The 14,883-nt window shown below is 31.1% G+C and overlaps 1 protein-coding gene across 1 annotated transcript in view; it reads right to left on the bottom strand.

Annotated features, from left to right (window-relative positions):
• LOC132038994 (spindle pole body component 110) overlaps positions 1 to 5,331 on the bottom strand; it is a 112,807-nt gene extending 107,476 nt beyond the window's left edge. Inside the window, exon 1 of the mRNA XM_059429510.1 lies at positions 5,324 to 5,331. The gene's annotated coding sequence lies outside the window, so the exon portion shown is untranslated. The remainder of the gene's footprint in view (positions 1 to 5,323) is intronic.
• Positions 5,332 to 14,883: the final 9,552 nt, after the last annotated feature.

Raw genomic sequence — 14,883 nt, 5'->3', positions numbered from 1 at the left:
ATCATCTTATATGTTGACTGAGATAAAATTCGTATGTTGAGAGCGCAATTTGTAATATACAAAGTATGTCATAATTGATAAAACAAATGTGAATATTATAGGGCATATATTATAGGCCGCCATACAAAAAGAATTTATGCAATTATTACTAATTGCAAAGTAGCAACAGGCAGGTGCACCCTTCCGTTGACAAGTTATCAACTAATTTTTTAGTTTACCTAGATTCCTGGATTATATAATACCTTTTTTGCTTCTGTAAATCATTCACACAAAAAGGAGAAATTGTCAGCTTTATTTCATACAGACCACTAGTAATTATAGTATCTAATAAGTAATTGATAGATGATGGAGCTTTCACATTCAATTGTATGGTCAGTAGTTCTTAGGGTGCTTATTAAGGATGATTTCCAATATCTAGAGGATTCAAAATAATTAGTCCTTCATTAATCGTTACTTTGTTTTTTCTAGAGTCATAATAAATACCATTTTTTACTACTTTGAAAGCTAATCTAATATGAGCGAAAAAGAGGTAAAGTATGAGTTCTTGAAGCAAGCCCATTGTAATTTAAAATTTAGAAGTAGCTTATCAATGAAATAACGGCTTTGCATGATGTAAAATTCGATTCTGATCCGATTAGACGAAAAAAAGTCTATTGTAATTACTAATAGTTTTTTAAATAGACGTATCTTTTAGTACTATTTAGAGTGCAATACTTGCGATAATCAAAGTTTTATGGATGTATTGTAAGAGAGTTTTTCTCCTATGAATAATTAAAACAACGAACATTTCATTCGAGGCATTAGACGAATGAAAAGTCATCACTAAAAGGTTCACTACAAAAAGAACAGGACTATTTGTGGTGACTTTAGTCGCCACTAAAGATCAACGAAAAGAATCATATTGAAAGTAAACCTCACTCGTTATTTGCCATTGACTATAACATATTTTAGATACGACTCTGATGGCCAAGGAGCGGATTTACCATAGAACCTACACGAATTTGGTGGAACTTTAGTAGTTTAGGCTCAAACTTTATATCTGTATTAAAAATTCAATCAAGCACCAAGTGAGCACGAAGGTTATAAACTAGAACTCGTAAACTTAAAATTCTGGATCATCTTATATGTTGACTGAGATAAAATTCGTATGTTGAGAGCGCAATTTGTAATATACAAAGTATGTCATAATTGATAAAGCTAATGTGAATATTATAGGGCATATATTATAGGCCGCCATGCAAAAAGAATTTATGCAATTATTACTAATTGCAATTTGCAAGTAGCAACTTGGGCGGGTGCACCCCTTCCGTTGACAAGTTATCAACTAATTTTTTTAGTTTACCTAGATTCCTGGATTATATATTATACCTTATTTTTCTTCTATAAATCATTCACACAAAAAGGAGAAATTGTCAGCTTTATTTCATAAAGACCACTAGTAATTATAGTATCTAATAAGTAATTGATAGATGATGGAGCTTTCACATTCAATTGTATGGTCAATAGTTCTTAGGGTGCTTATTAAGGATGATTTCCAATATCTAGAGGATTCAAAATAATTAGTCCTTCATTAATCGTTACTTTATTTTTTCTAGAGTCATAATAAATACCATTTTTTACTACTTTGAAAGCTAATCTAATATGAGCGAAAAAGAGGTAAAGTATGAGTTCTTGAAGCAAGCCCATTGTAATTTAAAATTTAGAAGTAGCTTATCAATGAAATAACGGCTTTGCATGATGTAAATTCGATTCGATCCGATTAGACGAAAAAAAGTCTATTGTAATTACTAATAGTTTTTTAAATAGACGTATCTTTTAGTACTATTTAGAGTGCAATACTTGCGATAATCAAAGTTTTATGGATGTATTGTAAGAGAGTTTTTCTCCTATGAATAACAACGAACATTTCATTCGAGGCATTAGACGAATGAAAAGTCATCACTAAAAGGTTCACTACAAAAAGAACAGGACTATTTGTGGTGACTTTAGTCGCCACTAAAGATCAACGAAAAAAATCATATTGAGACTTCAAGAAATATCCCAAAACATGTATAATATGTGTATAATTATAAGTATACATTAATTACACATTTATTAAACAGAAATTATACGTTGATTATGCATTTATTATACACAAATTATACAAGAATGATATATTTTCTATACATATTCTATACGATAATGATACATTTTTTCTATACATATGCATTAGTGATATATATTCTATACAACAATGATACAGTTTTTATACGTATGATACATTTTCTATACATATAAAGTAGTGATACATATTCAATAATGATACAGTTTATATACATATGGTGGAATTAGTTAAAAAATTGCTAAAAATGGAATTACTTTGAAAAGGCTAAAAAATGACTTTTAACATTCTTGTGTCATCGGGTGTCAATAGTTTCACCCGGATGGCCATTTGTGTCCTTTTCCTTTAACTAAAGAGGATTTTACATAAATGACTACACTTTAGGGGTTTAAAATTTGCCATAGCTACATTTTCAATATTTACATGACATAGTCTTTTTTTTTTTTTTGTATTCATTTTTTTCCCGCTGTCTTCATGAATAAAACGATTTTTTTCCACTGTATTCATGAAATGACTATATGTATTCATAACGAGTAAAAACTGAATATATAAAAACATAGATACACCAAAAATTAACAAATACACCCTAAAAAAAATGAATACAATCTAAAAATTTAACAAAAAAAACTCAAAAAAGTGAATACAATCGTTGTATTCGTGAATACAACAACACCAACCATTAGTTCCGGCCAGATCCGCCGCCGATTTCCGGCCAAATTTGCCGAAAATTTCACAACAACAACAACAGCCCTTATGCTAACAAATACACCCTAAAAAAATGAATATAATCTAAAAATTTAACAAAAAAAGCTCAAAAAAGTAAATACAATCGCCATATTCGTGAATACAACACCACCAACCAGTAGTTCCGGCCAGATCTGCCCGAAATTTCATAACAACAACAACCCTTATGCTAACAAATACACCCTTAAATGAATACAATCTAAAAATTTAACAAAAAAAGCTCAGAAAAGTGAATACAATGGCCATATTCGTGAATACAACACCACCAACTAGTAGTTTCGATCAGATATGCCGATGATTTCCGGCCAGATCTACCCAAAAATTTAACAACAACAGTTCGCCGGAGAAGACCAACAACAACAACAACAGTTTGCCGGAGAAGATGACTCTTAGCTCAGATCTGTGGTGGTTATGGCGGAAGAAGCTCAGATCTGTGGTGGTTGTGGCGGAAGAAGCTCAGATAGTTGCGGATGACGGAGGGAGTAGAAGGAGAAGGGAACGGAGGGAGCAGTGGTGTATTGTTGTTGGTTGGTGGCCGGAGCTCCGGCAGCGGTCCGTCGAGAGAAGAAGCAGTTAACCCTCAAAAAATTTATAAATAATAATAATAAAGTATTCTATTTTAAATATATATGTAGCTATTAATTGTATTTAACATATTACTCTTATCTATGGGATGTAATTAATCTAAACTATAGCTACTAAATATAAATATGTACTAATAGTTAGTTATGCCATGTAGATTTCCCTTAACTAAATTGTATTTTGGATTTACATGAATGTCTAAAAGCCCATACCAAATTTGGGCTTTGGTTGGGCTATATGCATGGCTGGACAACTGTGTGATTGAGCCCAATATGCTTGTTCTTTCTCTGTGGGCCAACCTGACATTTGAAGCAATGCTCACAAATAGTAAGGAATGGCCGAAATCTACAACGTTTTAAAAGTTTAGATGTCTTGAGAATCAAACTAAGATCTTAAGTTTCAAACTTCTGATCATCGAGTTTGAAATTTGAACTTTCAAACTTTAACTTCAAATGTCAGGTCAGAAGTTTGAATGAAGTTGAAAAATCCAAACCTAAAGTTTTGATTTTGGTAGTTCAAACTTCAGATCTTTGAGTATGAAATCGGGCTTGGGTAGATCTGAAGAAAAAGCAACATAGCAGTAACATAAGTGGTCTAAAGTTTACCAAATTGGTTATACTTCAAATAGTTATTAAAAATTGGATATGTTTTAAATAAGGTGCTAAAAGCGGCTCGTCTAGTGCCTTTACTATCTGAAAATATTGCTGCCTTAGGCGCCTTGGCTCAATCTTATGCATTATCATTTGATTGGACACAAAATTTAAAATATTATGTTTTACTTAAACAAGTATATTGTTACTAGTAAAAAAAAAAAAAATTGAAAATTTAGTTAATAGCGAAGACATCATGTTATGAACATGGTCAAGGTGGAGGACCCATTGGGACCATGGTTAAAAAGAGCATGTGAGATGGCTATAAATAGAAGATGAGATATTCTATTAGGGTCATGCTAAGACTTGTGTGTTATTTTATTTTCATTAGCTATTTTGTAATAGCATTCTGGAACCTCCCTTTTCTATTTTCCTTTTTGTTGACGAACACTTTGATCGTGATTTCCTTTCATTATCAATACTATTTGTTACGCATCATTTAAAGAAAGTTTTATAGAATAGGATATTGTTATAATTTATAGAAATAGGATCTTGTTATAATTTAGAATGTCTTAAACTAGAATAGTAGTATTATTGAGAATTTGATAAATTCATTCATTGACCAACAATACATAATTAGATACTACCACTGGAAAAATATTTTTTTAAGACAAAAAAAAGAATTGTGGAAAATTGATTTGAGATGGCTTGGAAAACAAGTTCTACTTTGGATTTCATAACTATTCCACCGAAAGTTCCATGAATTTTCTAAAAAGCATTAAATTTTTGTGAAGCACATGTGTCAACATTTTTTTTTTCTGACCACCTAACTTTAAACTTTTTTTTATTCTCTTTTTGTCAGAAGTATACTGCTGATGACCCATTATGTTCGTAAGAAATTTCTTTACCATTTCTCAGATAGAACCTACAAATTTACCACGTGAGAATAGTTATAATTTGTTATTTTAGTATATACAGTTTTCTATACTATCGTTCAGTAACTTTGAGTGTATTAGAATCAGACCAATTAAAAATATAATACGTAACAAAATTTGGTTTGGAAAGATCAAATAATTCATGTGATAATAGATGAAGTTAAACGGACCAACGATTAGTACGGTGAAATATATAGCTTTTTTTTTTTTTGGGTTTCATCAGGTGTCCGATGCCGCGTTAGGGCCCAATGGGATTCGTGACGAGTAGTCTCGTAATGGGGGGCAAAGCACTCACAACAATGGTGGCTCCGTCTGCCAAGAGGGCTCGGCTCGAGACCTTAGATTAAGATGGAGTAATCTGCACCACTCACCACAACCATTGTTGGTGGTGAAATATATAGTTAGGTTCTCTTTGTCCAAAATTATAGTTCTCGAGTGTGAAGAGGGGAGAGAGTATGAAGAGAGGAGCTATATTATTAAGAACTGGTTTGCACAAACTTAATAGCTTTTACTTACCCTGTATTTGTCTTAGGAAATTCATTAATTATGTATAGATATTTAATAGCGAACTCAGTAACTGAAATGAGCCAATGGTTCGGTGGTATGTTCTGCACCGATGATTTTAAAATTTTGGCTCCATTTCTATCAGGTTATTAGGTACGCCTTGTGAATGAAGAATATTTCAATAAGGAGAGCCTTGCTCCCTTAATTAGTAGACCTATTACAACGCGTGAAATTCAAGATTAGCCGAGTGAGTAAGACATCAAATATATATCGAAGGATTAAACAACAAAAGATGAAACTAAATTGGTCCTTCTGAACCTACTATGTGTTAACTCATGCAAGAACGACTTCAAAAGTGTTTCTTTAATGAAACATTCTTTAATTAACTCTTCTTCCCCAAATATATATAATGGAAATGTTCAAAATTGGAGAGAGTTAATTTTTAGTTTGTTAGAAATAAAAATAATAAGCACATATCTGTGAAATGCATAAAAATCATGTAATATTTGGGGAAGAAGAATTAATAAATAATTACAAATTACTCTAATTTAAAGGTGACTTGAATCCATGAATCAGGATTTTAAGAATATATATATTTTAATCCTTGTGGCTTCCTTAATTTAAGGTTAAAAACTGTAGATATGTGTTTAATTAAGATTCCAGATCCATCATGGCATCATCTCTGATCCACTTGGATTCTGTAGTATGGATGCATTTTTTATGTGAGACAAAATATGAAAAAGACCTGACCAAACTTGTACTCGTATTGAGATAAATAATAGCTTTCCATCACATGCGAATCTAAGATTTCTAGAATATGAGTGCACCACTTTAAAAAAATATATCAAGAGGGAATCAATCACTAGTCTTCTAGGTAAATAACTCAACCTTCAATCAAGTGCACCATTTAACTTTCTTGTGGCATGAGTATCAACAGATAATATTGTACCAATTTTCAAAAATATATACATATAATATCTAATTTTACAGGGAGACCATTAATTCACGTGCCTCAATATTAATGTACAAATTCGCCCCTGTTTTCGACCACCAAATGATTATGGCGGGATAGATAGAGTTCCTTTATTATTATTTTTATTTTTCTATTCGATATTCGGTATCTGTGCTTTTAGGATCCAACTAAATTAAATTTGGATTCGCAGTTGAAGGTTAACAATGGGGTAAAGCGGCAGTTTCGTACAAGGGCTCGAACTCAGTCCTCTGACTGAGGATGAAGAGTACTACCACTCTATTACAATTCATCTATCTTTAATTAGAGATTTCAGATTCTTGTCAAGAATGGAAAAAATCTTAGTTAGGAGCACTTTCCCTTTTAATAGGCCCGCCTTACACGGCGTAAATTTAGATTAATCGGGTCTTTAAGACAAATGTCGGACATGAGATGAGAAAATAAAAAGGAGGTTTCTATCCCTTTCTCCTAATTTACTCATTTTCAATGCTTTTGGCTGCAACAATGTCTCCATCAAATTTTGCATATTCCCATGTGAGTGAGCAACCATGAGTTTTATCTGTACTCAATGATAGTTACGTACGCTTAGAGGTTCTTGATTTCTTTTGTACTCTCTTTCTTTTTCCCCTTTTTGACTTTTATTTGGATGTATTACAAGTTGTGAATGGTGAAAGTGGCTAGGTGGTAAAAATCTTTCGTTCTAAATCAAAAGTTTGGGGTTCGAGCTTTAGAAGGTGTTTGGATTGGCTTATTGTAAGTATTTACTGACTTTTAAGCTCTTTACTTTTTGTGATATTTGAGAAAGATAAAAAGTGATTTTAAACATTACTTTTAGGCCAAAAAAATACAAAAAAAATCAAAAGCTAAAAGTTGGGCATTCATAACTTATCGCTTTTAGGTTATAAGTTATTTTTAAAAAGTCAATCCAAACACCCTCTTAATTTAAGAATATAAACTTTTTAGTAGGAAACACTTTTCTTTTTAACGGACTTTATGTTACGTAAATTTAGATGAGTTGGATCAATGAGTACCAAAAATAATCAAAGTGGTAATTACTTGCACGATCCGCAGTTTAGTCCATTGAGCCAAGGCACTCAATCTTTGGAAAGGGTCTTTAATATAAATTGCGAAGAACCCATAAATAATATTAGTATGGTTAAACATAGTTTGAATAAGGGCACAAATCTAGAGTTATGATATGAAAAACAAATGAGAAAAAAAAGTATGTATCTCTTTACTTATTGGAGTCATTTTACTCTTTCTATCTGCATCACTGCATTCTTATAATGAGTAGTTATAAATACTTTTACCACTTAACTATGATTAAATGATATCCATTATCATTTTAATTGTTAACTATTATTGCTAAAGTGTTCGGGTTGTATACGTCGAGTGCGAATAAATTTTTACTCCTTTGGATGAAACGGGATTGTGAGTGGGCAAAAAAAGTCACTACAAGAAAAACTATATTTGGCAACAAAGTTTTTTTTGTTGCCATAGATTGATTATTGTTGCAAAAAGTACTTTTGGCAATAAAAAAAATATTTTGTTGCGTGACTTTCTCGGCTACGTTATTGCAACAACGTGCAACAACTTTTTTTTTGTTGCCAAAAGTACTTTTTGCAACAATAATCAGTACTATGGCAACAAAATTAAATTCTTTGGCAACAAAAAAATCATTTGCCAACAATAAAACTAAGTTGTTATCAAATATAAAAATTGTGTTGCGATTTCTATACTTTCTTGTAGTGAGTTAAAAAGGGGGGGCGGGGGTGGGGGGGTGGGGAATCTTTTGTGAGATATTGAAAGTTGAAACTTGAATTATCAGCTTAATCAATACAAATTTCTCGTGTTCCTTGATTCCATTTTTATATTATGTTAAAGATAACATCAAATAACTTTTTTCCCACGCGTCATTAGGCAAATATTCACCATGTGATTTTATATTTGAACCTGATTAATTAAGGACAATTAGCATAAGTTAATTTGACCAATCTACCTCAGAATGTAATCTCAATTGCCTTTGACGTCATGATTAATATTTCAAATATTATATGCATGTAACGTGTTCACGATCATAACCAATTTTACTCAAATCAAAACAAAAACATGCATGTAATGGCTCTTAACTTATTCTTTATTAAGTTTCGCCATTTGTTTTATTTTTATTTTTGTTTTCTGCCTTGGATTTTTATTCTGAAAGTGTATACAAAACACATGTTTTACATTCACAAATTTGATATAAATGGCAGGTATCAGTAAGTATATTTTTGTCTAATAAATATAATTGTATAGTTTATATACAAGATATATATCTCATCTTCATTCTTTATTAGAGGTTTCATGTTCAAGTCTGAATTGGGTATGGAATCATCTTTGTTAGGAGAGTTTTATCCGCGATATGAGACTTCCCGGCACGAAACCAGATTTAACCGGATCCTAATACAAGTAATGAATGCCGGATGAGAAAAAAAAATATACAAGATATGAGGTGTCTCTCCGATCCACTTGATGCTTATGATTTAATTTAGGCAAATTACATGAACAACCCCTTAAACTTGCCATTAAATTTCATTTAGACACTCGAACTACGGCATGTATTGATTAAGTGCCTGAACATATGATAAAATGTTCCTATTAGATACTTCCTACTCAAAATTTTGAGAAAGCTTTTGTGTGTTTTCAAGCATTCATTACGTAAATAAGTTAACCGGCTACTTAAATATGTCACCTCTTTTAAATATACGCATTATCCTTACTAAGTCGTAAAACCTCATGCATGTTCCAATTGATGCTGATGCGTATAAATAAAAGAGGAGAGATATTTTATGTGATTAACTTATTTACATAGTAAACGCTAGTGAACACGCCAACTCTTTCAAAATACGAGCCGAAGGTGTCTAATATAAACACTTTATCATATCTTTAGGTGCTTAATTGGTACACACCAAATTTGAATGTCTACATAAAATTACTGACTAATTTAAGTGATTGGCTAATTGAAGAGGTTATTGATATATTCAACCTTTAATTTACGAAAATAAAAGATTAGATTACAGAGATTTGAACAGCTAATTGACTACTTTTTATGGTAGATAACAGATATGTTTCCTCAAGTATATTCTGGTTTTTATGCTATAATTCCACTGTCCACATAGGCTATCAAATACTACATATATCGTTACAGTTCTTATAGACAAACTACTAGAAATACCAGTATATAAACGGAAAATATTCTTTTATTTCTCTTGAAGAGCTAGATATTGACTTGTCGATGATGCAGCGAATCATAAGGTTTCAATCACGTAATTAACGAAAGTTTGATTAAATTTTAATTTTATATAATTGGATGCACGTTATATGAGTGGCGTAGTCAAAATTCTAAAATGATACGTGTTACTATGAACTATGAGGCTTTAAGTGCAAATTAAAAAAGATTTATTCCAAAACGTTGATTAGTTCAAGTTAATGAGTTGTCTTTGTTTAAACAAAAAATTACGTAGTTGTATTATTTGGTTATTATTGACTTCTTGTTGCTTGTACATATTCAATTAATTGCACATCTAAGCCAAATCAAAAATTTCTTTCAAAATTATGTTGTTTGTGGTGGGATGAATGGATACATCGAGCCTTAATCAAAGTACTCGCATTCGAGCTATGAAAATTATTATTTTTTCATGTGATTTTTTTTGTGTTTACCTACCATCTCACTAAAAAGTTCATAAGAATTTAAAACTAGCTGTCAACGGAAAATCCAAAAAAATTCCACAAAATCCGTGGCAAATATTTTCCAACAACGTGGCGTTTTCCTATAGTATATTTCTGATCGGAAATCTGTAGAAAATTTGGAATTTTCCACGGAATTATTTGTGGAAAATGTTTCTTTTCTAGGAGCGTAAATATTTTTTCTCAAATGTACAGAGTATACTTTTGGTCCAACTACTCCATTCATGCAAGTATATATAAGAACACAAAATGACAATATTACACTAATATTTCTCATTTTGTAGATTCTATCTTCTGCGAAATGGTGAAGAAATTTCATGCAAACATTATGAGACATCAGCAATATACTTATGGAAAAAAAAAAAGGAAAACAAAGGGTGGCGTTCGGTAAATGTTTTACAAGGAAATAAGTGGGTTTCTCACTTATTTGTTTATGTTCGACACATAAGCAAAAAATATTATTCTATAAGCAATTTTATATAATTTAGACAAATAACATGAGATGTGGGATGTGAGGTGGTGGGGATGGGAATGAGGGCTATAGCCTATAGGGGTAGGGGTTGGGGGTGAAGATAAGATGTGTTGGAGGGTGGAGATGACACAATCAATGTGAAATGTTACTTGTAAAATTTATTTTTCCCACGTTCTAATTTTTAGCGAAATTATTTTTTTTATTTTTAAAAAATTTGTTTTCTAATTTTTTTTTTTAACCGACTGAACATGAAAAAATTAAAAATCCCCAAACACACCTAAAAAGTCAAAAAGCTGTCGACAAAAAAAAAAAAAAAAAATGAAGAACAAGAAAAATTAAACATGTAATGGGAGTTTTAAGGCGTGTCAGAATATTTAGGGGACTTCCCCAATAATATTGAGGAAATCTAGATGAAACTTGATTTCCAAGCATGTCAAGTCAATTCATCTAACTTTTTCTTTTTCTCGTCATCAAAATTTGGTATAGATCTTTTGTCTTCCAAGTGGCCCGTTTGGCCATGAAAATTTTTCACTTTTTCTCCAAAAACGTTTTTCTTTTTATTTGAAAATTAATATTTTTATGAAAACTTCAAATACAACTCGAAGTTGTATTTGAAATTTGAAAAATACCAAAAAACTTATTTTTAATTTCAATACATTCAAACAACCAAATATTCTTTGCAAAAACTATAACAAAAAACAACTCCAACTCCAAAATACCAAATAAAGTGAAAAATATTTGATTTTCATGGACAAACGCCAACTTAATCTTTTTCAATCATTGAGTGAACATCAAGGAATTTTTTACAGAAAAAAACACCTTGTAGTTTGGATTAGTATCTATTTTGAGGTTCGATTAATTCTGATTCATGTTAATAAATTTCATTTATTGAAAACATTCAAAAATTGTTTAAGCTTGAGACATGACATAGTATTTTTTTTCTTCTACAAATTATGAGTTAGATCATGCCTCACGTATAGTTCGTGTGCAGGGGAAAATCCACTACTGTAGCCTTCAAGCCCATCTCTTGTGTGCATAGGCACAAATAGAATTTCTTATTAAATTGAAAAGCGCGATGTTCCTAATCTATGAGGCTTAAGGAACACTTCCTTTTGAAATATACTTATTCAATTTTTCTCTCTAATACGAGTAGCACTTTGGGGGGGAGAAAGGGAGATAAACCGCGATGGAGATAAATCGCTCCCTGTTAAATGCGACTTCATTTTCAAGATTCGAATCTAAAATCTCTAATTAAAAATGGAGTGGTACATACCATTCCATTACAACCTTTGGTGGGTTTTGTGTAGGGGCGGATTCACACCATTGGGTATGAGTTCGCAGGAACCTACAACTTTTATCCAAACCTTGTATTTATAATGTGAAACCCTTCAAATATATAAGAAATTTGAGCTGAGAAAACAAAGACACTGCTAGCCGAGAACCCACAAGCTTTAAATTCTGGATCCGCCTCTGATTTTGTCTTTAGAGTATACGTTACTATTTATAAACTTGTTCCTGAAATACAAGGACTAATATAACATTTTCCCCATGGTATAACGTGGACAGCTCATTCTTCATTTCCAGTCTTGTAGGACTATGCCCCCGTTTGCCTAGATAGTTTTCACTTTTTTCTGAAATATTGTTTCGAAAAATTATTTGGACATAGAATTGTTATAATTTTTTGGATTTTAAAAAACTTTATGAAGTTATCTTCGCAATTTTCACTCCAAATTACTCACAAATTTCAACTACAACTCCAATTTTCAAATATCATTTTCAACTTGAAAACAAATACTACTATTTTCCAAGTTCACAATTATTATGTCCAAACTACCACTGTATTTTCTGGGTAACAGACTCGGTTATACTATTCTTTAGTTCTTCCTATAAAATGTGCAACTACATTGGATAATGAATCAATTAGGATTCAACAATGACTCTTGTTGATAATCCATACGCCTAAAACTATTCTATAAATAAACAGTCCATTTGGTATGCAGTATAAGCTACACAAAATGCAGTATTAATTTATGTACCGTTTGGTTTGTTATTGCCCACCTGCACAAAATTTAATATTTTATATGTATATATATATATATATATATATATATATATATATATATATATATAACACTTGCATATTATTTCATTATTACATTACCTAAAAGATATTCAAAACCGAAATATAAACAATCTTACATTATTATGAGTAAAAACATCCAGGGGTCAGTATACGAGGGGCGAATTATTCAATTTTCAGAAAAAGATGAGATAATGGTCAAAAATACATTTGAAGTATCATTTTTTTTTGCGAGTTTCCTACTTGGGTTATCAAGTGTTTGCGTTTTCTACCTGAACTATCATCAACTATTTATCAAAACACACCAAAAGCCTAATAGTTGAGTAAACGCGAACACCGATAATCAGTAGGAACTCGCAAAAAAGTGATACTTGTTGTTGACCATTATCTCAAAAAGATATACCAATATATAAACAAATATCTTAAAAATAATAATAAGAAAAAGAAATGAAGAATATTTCATAGATACACAAAAGAACCTTATAAGGATGGGATACCCAAACTCCAAAAGTCCAAAACCGATAAGGATCACAATAACAAGGGTACCAATGTAAAATCCCATTCCACAATTATTGATTGATAAAAAAACAATTTATGAAAAAAGTATTATACTACTACCTACATACATATCCTAGTTGTATATACATACAAAAAATCATTATCTAAAAACAAAAACAAAAACAAATACAGCTGAAATTTACCTCTTCTTTCTTTACAATTACAAGGACTCTTTTAATTTCTTTTATAAATGATTATAAGTGAAAACTATGTGGGGTTAGTATAGATATGTGAATGATCCATTTCCCATATATTAAAAAAGAGATATACCTATGTATACACAGATATCTTGAGAATAATAATAATAAATAATGAAATTTGAAGAATAACAAGGGTGGATATCCAAAAGTTCCAAACCTATAAGGATCACAATAACAAGGGTAGTAATGTAAATCCACCTTCAACAATTATTGATGATTAAAATATTTATTTTAATAAAGTTAAATACTTATATCATACCACCTTTACATATACATACATATCCTACTGGTATATACATACAAAAAAAGTCATTATCTACTAAAGGACTCTTTTAATTTCTTTTATAAATAAATCTTCTTACAATCAACTAATTCAGCTTCATTTGCTTACACTTTCCTCATTTAGAAGAATTCTTTTCACAAACATTTTTTTTAAAATTGAAACAATACAGTTTAGAAGAACAAGAAAACATAGAATCAAGCAACAAGATAACCCCTTTCATATTTATATTAAGGAAAATAAAAAAACATAGAAAAGTTTTCTTGTTTAACTTGTTCTTACTCAATCTCTTTGATTCTCTATAGTTTAATTTTTCTTAAATCTTGCTTTTACATATTCTGTACAGTGTCTTTTTTTTTTTTTTTTCTTTCTAAAAATATTTTTTTGTTTTTTTGTTTAAATAATCATAGATATCATCTGTGATTTTGCTGATGGGAAGTTTGAAATCTGCACTTTGGTGAAGAATTATTTGATGGGTTGTTGAAATCTTGCTGAAAATTGGGGTTTTTGGGGACTTAATTGAAAAAAGATTGAAACTATAGGGTCTTTATGTGGAATTATTTGGTGGGGTGTTGAAATCTTGGAGTTATATTGCTGAAAATTGGGGTTTTTGGGGACTTAATTGAAAAAAGATTGAAACTTTAGGGTCTTTATGTGGAATTATTTGGTGGGGTGTTGAAATCTTGGAGTTTCATTGCTGAATTCCTCTGTGGGTGTGCTTAAAATTGAGGTTTTGGGGACCTTGTTGAAAAAAAATTGAAGCTTTGGGGTGTTTTGGGGCAAATATTTGGTGGGTTTGGAGTTTCATTACTGAATTCCTCTGTGGGTGTGCTCAAAATTGGGATTTTGGGGACCTTGTTGAGAAAAGATTGAAACTTTGGGGTCTTTTGGGGGAAATATTTGGTGGGTTGTTTGAATTTGGAGTTCCATTGCTTAATTCCTTTGTGGGTGTGCTTAAAATTGAGTTTATTGAGGAAAAAATTGAAAAGTTGGAGTCTTGTTGGGGAAATATTTGGTGGGTTATTGCTATTTTGAGTATATTTGGGAGGGATTTGAGAAAGATAGTGTTTTGTGATCCCTTTTGAGTTTGTTGGAATTTGAGTATTTGGTGATTTGTGTTGACAAGTTTAGATTGGATTTA

The sequence above is a fragment of the Lycium ferocissimum genome, chromosome 12 (genome assembly GCF_029784015.1).
Source record: "Lycium ferocissimum isolate CSIRO_LF1 chromosome 12, AGI_CSIRO_Lferr_CH_V1, whole genome shotgun sequence".
Taxonomy (NCBI): domain Eukaryota; kingdom Viridiplantae; phylum Streptophyta; class Magnoliopsida; order Solanales; family Solanaceae; genus Lycium; species Lycium ferocissimum.
The sequence above is the reverse complement of the archived record's forward strand: the minus strand, read 5'-3'. Positions and strand labels throughout refer to the sequence as shown.